At 41.3% G+C, this 11,212-nt stretch overlaps 1 pseudogene; it reads left to right on the top strand.

Moving 5' to 3' along the window:
- Positions 1-9,473: 9,473 nt before the first annotated feature.
- LOC134389245 (large ribosomal subunit protein eL27-like) lies at positions 9,474-9,884 on the top strand (annotated as a pseudogene).
- Positions 9,885-11,212: the final 1,328 nt, after the last annotated feature.

Here is an 11,212-nt window from a genome sequence, read left to right on the forward strand (position 1 = left end):
TGTTTCTTGGCTAGGGAGAGAGATAGCTGTAAGTGGTTAATTTTAAATTTAAGTTGATTAAAATTAAATCAAATTAAAAATTCAGTTCCTTGGTCACAGTAGCCACATTCTGAGTGCTCAACAGCCACATGTAATCAGTGGCTACCATATTGGGTGCAAGTATAGAACACTTCCATCACTAAAGAAAGTTCTGTGGAGGCCAGCCCGTGGCTCACTCGGTAGAGTGCGGTGCTGATAACACCAAGGCCACGGGTTCGGATCCTATATAGGGATGGCCGGTTTGCTCACTGGTTGAGCGTGGTGCTGACAACACCAAGCCAAGGGTTGAGATCCCCTTACCGGTCATCTTTAAAAAAGAAAAGAAAGAAAGTTCTATGGGACAGTGCTACTCTAGAAATTTTTTTTTTTTTTTTTTTTTTTTTTTGTGACCGGTAAGGGGATCACAACCCTTGGCTTGGTGTCGCCTGCACCGCGCTCAGCCAGTGAGCGCACCGGCCATCCCTATATAGGATCCGAACCCATGGTGGGAACGCCACTGTGCTCCCAGCGCCACACTCTCCCGAGTGAGCCACAGGGTCGGCCCCTAGAAATTATTTTACATGGTCTTATCTAGTAGCCAGTTTAAAATGTTCTTTTATGGGGCCGCCCCGTGGCGCACTCGGGAGAGAGCAGCGCTGGGAGCGCAGGGGCGCTGCCGCGGGTTCGGATCCCACATAGGGATGGCCGGTGCGCTCACTGGCTGAGCGCGATGTGGGCGACACCACCCCTAGGGTTACAACCCCCTTAACTATCACACACACACACACACACAAAACAAATAAACAAAAATTTCAACAGTTATATTTAAAAAAAAAATAAATAAATAAAAATAAAATGTTCTTTTATGAAATCTAATCACTTCCTTTACTACCAAGACTTCAACAAAGTTCTAAGATAATAGTAACAGCTAACATTTATTGAGCACTTATGGATTGGTCAGGGTCTTTGGTTGCAGACAACAGATTTCACTCTTGTTAATTTAAGCACAAAGGGATTTATAAGGGCATATATACATAGCTCACAGAATCATTTGGAAAGTTGAAGAAATAGCCTCCAGGAATGATTTACAAAATTATACTGTGGAACCGGGCTCACAAGCAAGCTACAACCTCTGACAGGCTCACAAGAAGCTTCAGAAGTGCTAAGCTGCCACCACAGCTGCTGGCTCCAGAATCCTGTTGCCTCTGCCCTGATCAGCACTAGTAAAATGGACATGTGACACTCTGCCTCTCCCTCCACATAACTCGTAGTTTTAAAGTTTCATACAAGTGAAATCTAAACCTCAAACAAAACCATGGCTGCAAGAGAGTTTGAGAAATATAGTATCATGCTTTCCAGCCACTGCAGTCCAGGAAGCAAGCTAGAAAGGGGTTGGAATGGGTTTTGACAGAGCCAGTCTAAAGCATCTGTCAAACCTGCCAGGTGCCAAATCCCATAAACATGCCTCATCTCCTTTCATTCTTACAAGAATTCAGTGAGGAAGGGACTATAATTATCCCCATTTGACAGATGAGGACATAACAGTAAATGGTGGGGCTCACAGTATGGTCTTAGTTGTGCATTAGGGAGTTAAAAGAGGGCCCTCTGCCCACTCTGGGAGAGAAGTAATGTAAAGAGGGGAAAGGACAGCTGCCTGGAGAAGCTGGGGTAGAAGGCAACAACCCACAAGAATAAGTATCAGTTCCAAGGTGACAAAGGACAGCCAGAATGAATTTGAGAACTCATGAGTAGGGCTATGGTATTAATTTGTGCCAGACATTCCAGAGTCCCTGCCGTCTCCAAAAGCCTATGCTGCCCCCAATGGGAAGAACCAGAACTTACTTCCTGGTTACATTCCCACAACCCCACTTGCATCTGGAGTACAAAACAGTGCAAAAGTGAAAAAATTCAGCAGGGAAGGCTTCCAAAAGGAGGTGAGTTTTCAGTCAGTCTCAGAAGAGAGGCGAAGTGTTAGCTTAAGTATGGCTGTGAGAAGGCAGAGGGTTTCAAATGAAAGAATTCACATGCCCTCATGCCAAGACTCAGAAGTTGAAAGGGACAGCCACTGTAGCATATCAAAGCAATGTCCTTGACTGAGGATGAAGGAGGTGAGTCAATGTTTGGGAGAAAACAATAAGTAAACCAGTGGGGAAGGGAACTGGTTGCAGGATAAGATCATGTGAAACCCTTACTGGGATTACAGTTTTATGAAAACATTAGTAAAGTATGTATTGAAATTCAATTTGGAGCAGAATGAAAATCTCAGAGAGCAGGCCATGGAAAATTTCTAACAAACACTCCAGATGATTCTCGCACCTGTCTTCATTTGTCCATCCTGAGGTTTATCCCCAGTTTCAACTCTCCTTGCCTGGGACTTAGCCCAAGCAAGGTACATGGGGGCCGGGGCCCCTTTGTGACGTCATTCTTTCCTGAAGACATTCTAGTAGGATCAAAAGATAACCATGTCAGAGGAAGACTAAGTCTCAAGGAGATAGGTCTTTTGGTGCCGAGAGATTCAGAATAGTTTGAGAAAGAGATGTCTGCAACCCCAGAAATGTGGTTGTATGCATGATTCTTATTTTGCTTAAGTGCTATTAAGCAATATTATTAACTCACATTTTAACCAGTCTTTCCATCTTCCAGGCCCTATACTAAACAATTTAATAATGCATTACATCATTTAACAATGCAACAATTTAATAATGCATTACATCACCCTCACAGCAAAGACCTATATTGGAGGTTATTCGTATCCCCATTTTACAGATGAGTAATTGAGGCTTAGAGGTCCCACAGCTAAGAACTAGGGACTCCACAGCCCGTGGATTTAACCATTCTGCTGTGTCCCCCTGGCTTATTCTCCTTACTTGTATTTCCTTATTATTTTTCACATGTATGTTTGTTTACTTGTTGGCGCCTCACTCCTTTGAAAACTAGAAATTTCTTAAGTACATGATCAAGTCTAATTCATCTCTAACATCCTTTCCCCCAGCACCTGACAGAGATTAGCAAGTAAGTGCTTAGTATATGTGAGCCAGACAGAGCTTTGTTATACAATAACCGTTTGCTTTATATACTTTCCTTCAACTACTTTCACAAATATTCACAACTTCACGAAGAAGGTGGAGGAAGTGAGTCCTCTCCTTTCACACAGTGTCGTGGTCTAGTGTGAGGTTCCTGGAGCCGGTGACAAGTTTGAATCTCGCCACATCCACTTACTGGCGGTGTAACCTTGGGCAAATGTTAAAAGAAAAATAAAGCTTTACAATTTATAAAGGGTTATCTGTAAAAAGAGCATTGCTGCTGGGGCATGAAGAATAGCCAGGAAAGTTTATGATTCAGTTGCTTGAAAGTATAAATATATTTTATAAAAGTGAGTGGGTTCTCAGAAGAGCCCCCAGCTTCTCAGTAGAATAGCCAGAGCCCTCTGACGCTCTCAGGCCCCTCCTATTGAGAAAGACCAAGCAGCAAGAACAGAATTTTGTTGTGGTTAAATATTAACTTGTGTTTATTTCACTACAACTGCCTGTTGTTTAATTTGGCCAACCCAGTGAAGATTCTTTCCTAAGCCTGTGTATAATTTCTGAACGCCAGACCTATAACCTTTACACACGTTAAACATTTATACGGTGGGAGAGTTCTTTTTCTGCATCAATGAGCTGAATAAATACCAACATTCCCCCCACCAAAAAGTATTTTTTGATCTACACTGAAGATAAACCTGTAATATAATTCATCCTGATCAACTAAGAGCTGTAAAGCAGATTCTTTGACAAGCCTATTAATTTCAGAGGGCACTGAGGCTTGTTTCTTCCTGATGCTGATTTTGATTTGTAAAGACTTAGCGTTTTAGATATGGAAAGAGAACTTTTAAGAATATCTCTCATTAAATCCTCTGAACTTAGTGGAAGAGAAAACTGTAAGCTCCAGAGAAGAAAAAGGCAGTGTAGACTCACAGACATGTTAATAAAGAGCCATATAGAAAATTTCTTGTTACAACAATTCCTACAGCATTTTCAGCGTTCTGTGCTTGTTGCTTTTTGTTTCCTTAATGATCTGGTGATCCAAGGACCGTATTTGGGCTTGGGATTGGAAACGTGTGAACACTAATCCTCAGTTTTGCGCTGACGTCAGAGATATTTGAGAACCACGGCTGCCCCCTGTTGGAAATAGAAAATCTCACAGGCTCTCGAGGTTATATGGAATTTTTGTAATAGTGAAGAGAAGCAATATTTCCTTAGGTTACAATTTTATTTGTGGATCTTTTTTTTTTTTTTTTTTTTTTTTGGCAACTGGCCAGTACCAGGGATGGAACCCTGGACCTTGGTGTTATCAACGTCACGCTCTAACCAACTGAGCTAACAAGCCAGCCCAGGATAAAAATTTTAACCAGCACAAAAGGGTATAAAGAGAAAATCAAAATCTTCCCTCCCTTAAGTCTACTTTCCAGTGCTAACAATTTTTAACAATTTTTTTGAACATTCTTCCACAATTTTTTCTTTTAATATGTATGTATATATCTATGCATATGTATGTAAGTTTTGTACATAAATAGCACGATACTGTACATACTGTTTTGTAACTTGTTTTTCTCTTTTACCTTTAATTTATTTTATGCCTTTGGAATAGGTAATACATTCGAAAGCTTCCTAAGTTAAAAAAAAGTCTTGAACATTTTTTCAAAGCTGTATATATTGACAAACCTCATTCCTTTTGATGCAGGCATAATATTCCATTGTTTGGGTGTGTCATAAATCATTATTCATTCTGTCCTCCTTTGATGGACTAAAAAGCAAATCTCTCTAAGAGTAAGGACTTTCTTATTTTGTTCTTACCAGTGTCTCCAGTAATGGAAATAATACTCAATAAAATATGTTTAATGAATAAATAGACATTTGCCTAACTCTAAGTATGAGAGTACTTCCAAAAATTCATGGAAAGATTTGTATTATCTTTTAATTCTATTTTTCCACGAACTTTTTGAAGTACCCTTGTACAGTATTTCTCTGTTTCAAAAATGCTGCCCTGAATATCCTTGTGCCTGTATTTTTGGCATAGGATAAAGTCTAGGAGGATGTGTAGGTTGAAAAGACATGAAAATTTTAAGTTTTGAGAGACACTGCCAAATTGGTACTTTTGATGATGAATGGATCCAGATACTTAATAATTCTCTCATTCCCGTACCTGTTGGGGCAACAATACCAGAGTCTTAATTTAAAGTACTTCCTTTCTGTGCACACCCCCTTCATTCTAATTCAGTCGGAGGGGGAAGGGCCAGGAATCTTTATCTGTATTTAACAGCTCCTCCAGTGATTCTGATGCACACTCGGGACTGGGAAGGGCCACCTAGTCTATCCATTTCCTGCTACACAGCAGCACATGAAAATGTGCTCCTATATTCTAATCTTAATGTGGTTACTCACTTGTTATGAGCCAGATGCTTATCAAGTGCCTACTGAGTGCAAGACCCTCTGCTTCTTCTTCCAGAGGCAAGATTGCAGTGGGGGTGTGGTGTGGATTTCACCACTCCCATGGGTGGTGGTGCTGGGCTGAGTGGGTGAGATTGTTGGTGTACGTGTTGGCTGCTGGCTGGGGTTTGGGGAGGGAGCAGTGCGTGGGTGAAACTCAGGAATCTTGCAGCACTACAGTGGCAGAAATTTTTAAAAGGTCCAGCCCTGCCTTCAGTGACACGTATCTGTGTCTAACAAACACCAGGCTGGGAGCCAGCACCACTACGAAGTCTTCTTCGGCAAATGCTACTAGGGATTCCCGCTACTGAGTGTCCGCACAAGCCAGTGTGGAGGGCAGGGCACGTTCCTTTCCCTCTGGACCCTACTATGCCAGATAAAATATAATGCAGATGAAACCCACGTGGGAAATGCGCCATGGACAGTCAACAGGTCGCAGTCATGAAAAGAGATGACAGACCCACCGAAATGTCATGTCCTGGGCTCTTTCGCTGACAGTTCCTGCCGCAGGTGGGTGTTGTTTCCATGTAGTACTCCATGACACTGGAAATATAAGAACAACAGGAAAAAAAAAATACTACTACTACCTTTCCCTGAGGCTTACTTACTATGTCAGAGCTTCTTCTAGCTGCCTTACTATGTGATCCCGTTTAATTTTCCCAACATCGAATTCAGATGGATAAAAGACTTAACCTGTGAAACCAAAGTCACGTGTTGGGATCCCCACACAGGCCAGCCGCCAAAAAAACAAAAACAAAAACAAAAAAACTTACATGTGGAAGGCAAAAATCCACAGCTTTTGGGAAAATAATATAGGAAAATATCTTTTTTTTTTTTTTTTTAAAGATGACCGGTAAGGGGATCTTAACCCTCGGTTTGGTGTTGTCAGCACCACGCTCAGCCAGTGAGTGAACCGGCCATCCCTATATAGGATCCAAACCCATGGCCTTGGTGTTATCAGCACCACAATCTCCCGAGTGAGCCACAGGCCAGCCCTAGGAAAATATCTCAATGACTTTTGAATAGGAAAGGATTTCTTAAACAAGCCACCAACGGAACTCAAGATAAAGGGAAATGATAGATTCAACTACACTAATGGTACACGCTTTGGTTGATAAATAGCTCCATAAAGGATATAAAAGATAAACCACAGAGTGAAAAGAAGATATTTGCAACAAACATAACCAGGTGCTCACCAGATTGTTGTAATACTAAATTGTAAAGAAAAAGGCAGCAGTATTAAATGGCACTACTTTGGAAAAGAGTTTGGCCTTGTTTTGTATATATGTTGTATTTCTCAATAAAGAAAAGAAAACATCACCTAAAAATGTGTATCTGCTTGCACATTTTATAGGTGACATCTAAAAGTTTTCACCTTTCTTTTTTTTAAACTAGTGCAATGGTGTTCATAGCAGCCTTATTCCTAATTGCCTAAAACTGGCAACAACCCAAATGTCTATCAACAGAAAAATGGATAAATAAATTGTGGATTTTTATACAATGGAATGCTACTCAGCTATAAAAAGGAACATGTATGAATCTCAAAAACACTGTTATGCAAAAGAAGCCAGACACAGAGTACCTAGTGTATGATTTTGTTTATATGAAGTTCAAGAACAAACAAAAGTAATCTGATCTCTTGATATTCTATCTTGGTTAATATCAAACAGATCTGGATTTGAAATCTGAATCAGGCACTTATTTGTTATGACATTTTAGGCAAATCACTTAACCTTTTGAAGCCTCAGTTTATTCATCTGAATAACTGGCACAATAATATCTCTTTTGCAGTATTGTGGTGCAGACTAAATGAAATAAAGGATGCAAAGTACCCTAGCACAGTAAGTGACAAATAATAAATGCTCTCTCTATATATATTTTTGTTTGTTTTTGATGGCTAGCCAGTGTGGGGATCCAAAACCATAGCCTTGATGTTATAAGGCTGTGCTCTAACCAACTGAGCTACCTGGCCAGCCTAAAATATATTTTTATATGATTATTATATCCATAAATTTATGGTCATACTATATGTTTCTATCCTTTTTCTCCTCTTATTACATCTTGAGCATGAAATAATCTTAGGTACATATTTATTTATTTTTATATTATTTTATTTATTTATTTTTATGGACATGATTTTTATTACAGAATAAAATTCTTTAATATGAATACACCATGATTTATTTAATAACTTTATTCTTAGATCTTTTCAGTTCTAATTTTTTTCTACATTATAAGTAATGCTGTGATGAAAATCCTTGTACTTAAATCATAACATTAATGATTATTCTCTCAGGATGAATTTCTAAAAAATGGAATTTTTATGGGTCTTGCTGTTTTTTTCTGAGTTGTTTTCTGGAAAGATTGTCCTGATTTACACTCCAACCAGCACTGGACGAAAGTGACTGTTTCACAGCACTCTCCCTGACAATGGGTATTATTATTTTTAAAAATCTTGCTAATTTGATTGGCATGTGTCAGGCATTATTTACAGGCCTTATCTCATTTCATCTTCACTACAGCCCTATGAAGTGTCCATTTAATAAATAGTCTGCCCTCTTTAGCAAGTGGGGAAAGCAAGGCTCCCAGAGCTTAAATTCTTCCCCACACCAGTAAATTGTAGGGCCAGGATAAGTCTATACCTAACACAGTCTATGGCTTTTTTCCTACACCACACTGCCTCCTGCTGGAGCTCAGGGGGCGGGCATCAAGCATTCAAGTTCCTCAAAACAATATCCTCGGGGTATTTGTGGCAAAGAGGAGACTGATGATGGAACAATTATTTGATGACGGGATTTTGAAAGATGAATAAAAAAATTATCAAGCTGTATACTTAAGATTTATGCACTTTACGTAAGTTATATGTTAATTGAAAACAAAGGAAAAATGAGATTTTTGGTAGAGAAGAGTAGGAGACTTTTCAGGCAGGTATTAGACAAGTGAATAAAAATTACTTACACTTACTGAGCCTTTACAATATGTGAAACCCTGCACTAATGGCATTAGAAATAGTAATTCATTTAAATTTTCATGCGATCCCTATGAGGAAAGTCTATTATTTATGCTTCACAGATGAGGAAACAGGGCACAGTGACAGTTAAGTAACTTCCTGAAGGTTACACAGCTAGCAAGTAGAAGAGTCAGGTAATTTGGCTCCTGGTTAAGGCAACCAGGCTGGGATTGCAAAGCAGCCGTGATCGCCAAAGATCTGTCAGACTTAGAGACTTCTTCCCTTATTCCGGAATGTCTGTCATATGGAGGTTTTGTCGGACCAAGGTACTATACACATTAAGGTCCATATCTAATTAATTCAAGAGTCCAGCATGTGATTTTGCATCCTCAATAAAACTGCCACTTGCCCTCCTGAGGTGTCTTTTATTGTCCCCATACTGGATCTTTGGTTCCAGTCCAGCAGGGTCAGGAGAACAGACCTTGAAGCTAGAACAGCTACTGGGCCTCTCAAGAGGAGGCACGGATCCACCCACAGCCCAAACAAAAGCCTGCACTGAATTTCTCTACTTGGTCCAGGTACTGGGTGGAGAATCCCGAGAGCATCAGACACCTGTAGGTGACTCAGACCCTGTGTCCCTGCCTCCCTCCTACACCCTCCCCAAACCCACCCAGTCCTCTGGAAAGGCTCTTACTCGCTTCACTCCCCTGCCTGTAGAAGACATGAACAGCTGCACCCAGCAAAAAAGTGGGGAACAGACTCTCCAAGGTCAATGTGGCAACCCATCCCAGAAATGCAAAGAAGTCAAGGAAGGGTTAGGAATGTGCCCAGCAAGGTGAGGTTAGAAGTGGATTCGGAACCGGGGGTTGGACGACAATGAATACCTAGAGAAGGAAACAGGGACCATAATTTTTTTTTTTTAAGTCCTGTCCAGGCCTATGTACAAGGATAGAAAGGGAGAAAAGAGCTTAGGGCAAATACCCTACGCAGTGAGTCATGATTACATAGTCAGGTAGGCTCAGATGGCTGCTGCTGAAATGAGCAAGTTTATGAAACCCAGGAAAGTGATGCTGGTCCTGGCTGGACACTACTCTGGTCGCAAAGCCATCATCATGAAGAACATTGATGATGGCACCTCAGACTGCCCCTACACCCAAGCTCTCGTGGCTGGAATTGACCACTATCTTTGAAAAGTGACAGCTACCGTGGACAAGAAGAAAATCCCTGAAAGGTCAAAGATCAAATCTTTCATGGAAGTTTGTAACTACAATCACCTCATGCCCACAAGATACTCTGTGGATATCCCCTTAGACAAAACCGCCGCCAACAAGGACATCTTCAGAGACCCTGCTCTTACATGCAGTGCCCACCAGGAGGCCAAGGTCAAGTTTGAAGATAGGTACAAGACGGGCATAAATAAGTGGTTCTTCCAGAAGTTTCGGTTTTAGATGCTTTTTTGTTTTGGTCATTAAAAAGAAAAAAAACATAAAAAGATTACATAGTCAGGTATTCTGTATCTAGAAAAGCATGACACAAATACATAAGAAATGGGAGGTAGCCCTAAGAATGCCCCTAATTCAGAAAATATAGTTTGCTGGCGGGCATATAATTGGTAGTTTTTCAACATGTATCAAAAAGCCTTCCACATGTACTTAGTCAATTCAATCCAACCTCAAGAAATGTGTCATGGGGCCGGCCCGTGGCTCACTCGGGAGAGTGCGGTGCTGATAACACCAAGGCCCCGGGTTCGGATCCCATATACGGATGGCCGGTTCGCTCGCTGGGTGAGCGTGGTGCTGACAACACCAAATCAAGGGTTAAGATCCCCTTACCGGTCATCTTTTAAAAAAAAAAAAAAAAAAAAAGAAATGTGTCATGGGCTGGGCTAGGTTGTGGGATGTGAGATGAATGAGCAGACAGGGTGCCTTCCCCCAAAAGAGCTAACAGTGGAAAATATATTTCAAGAAAGGTGAAACATGAGTTACTAGGGAAGGAATAGCAGGAGGGATTTAACCTAGCCCAGAAAGTAAGAAAGGGGGAAGTGTCTTTTAAATGAGGCTTGAAGGACAGGAAGAATTGAGTTAGACTGGAACGAACAAGAGACAGCTCCAGGCAGATTGAGAAGCAGGTGAAAAGGAGGTGATAGAAGTTGTGGGCACACATGCACAAGCAAGCACAAAATGAGGTTGGCGAACAGACGACCTCTTCAGGCTTTAAAAGTCATGTTAAGGAGTCTGCACCTTGCTCAAAAGCAAAAGGGTGATGAGTGACATGTTCTGATCTGTGTCCTACTGGGTATCCTTTGTGTTATGTAGCTTTGAAATAATTCCAAACCACTTACATCGTTTGCTTTGAGAATGATCTATGTTTTGTTGTGATAAGACCTTGGAGCAAGGTCAAGGGTTGGGATCCCCATGCTGGCAGGCCGCACCCTCCCCCAAAAGAACTTAGTGTACACCCCTTCGCCTGGAAAATATGACACCACACCCTAACTACTGGACTTCAAAATACACATAAAACTCAAGAGATTCACAGACACTTTGAGAGCTTAAGCCATGGCAGGCTACACTCTGTCAGCTCCTTTCCAGAGACTGAGAGCTCAGATTGCAACAGGGTCACACCCTGTGTGTGAGCCTCGGAGCTAATCTCTGAAGACACGCCTGCCAGCACCCGCACCGCCCTCTAGCGTGGAGGGACCTTGCATGTCATCTCGGATCTCCGCTGTGTTAGACGCCGTCTCTCCCGAGAGACCACTGGTATGAAGACACACCTCAGT

Source organism: Cynocephalus volans, chromosome 10 (assembly GCF_027409185.1).
Source record: "Cynocephalus volans isolate mCynVol1 chromosome 10, mCynVol1.pri, whole genome shotgun sequence".
Taxonomy (NCBI): Eukaryota; Metazoa; Chordata; class Mammalia; order Dermoptera; family Cynocephalidae; genus Cynocephalus; species Cynocephalus volans.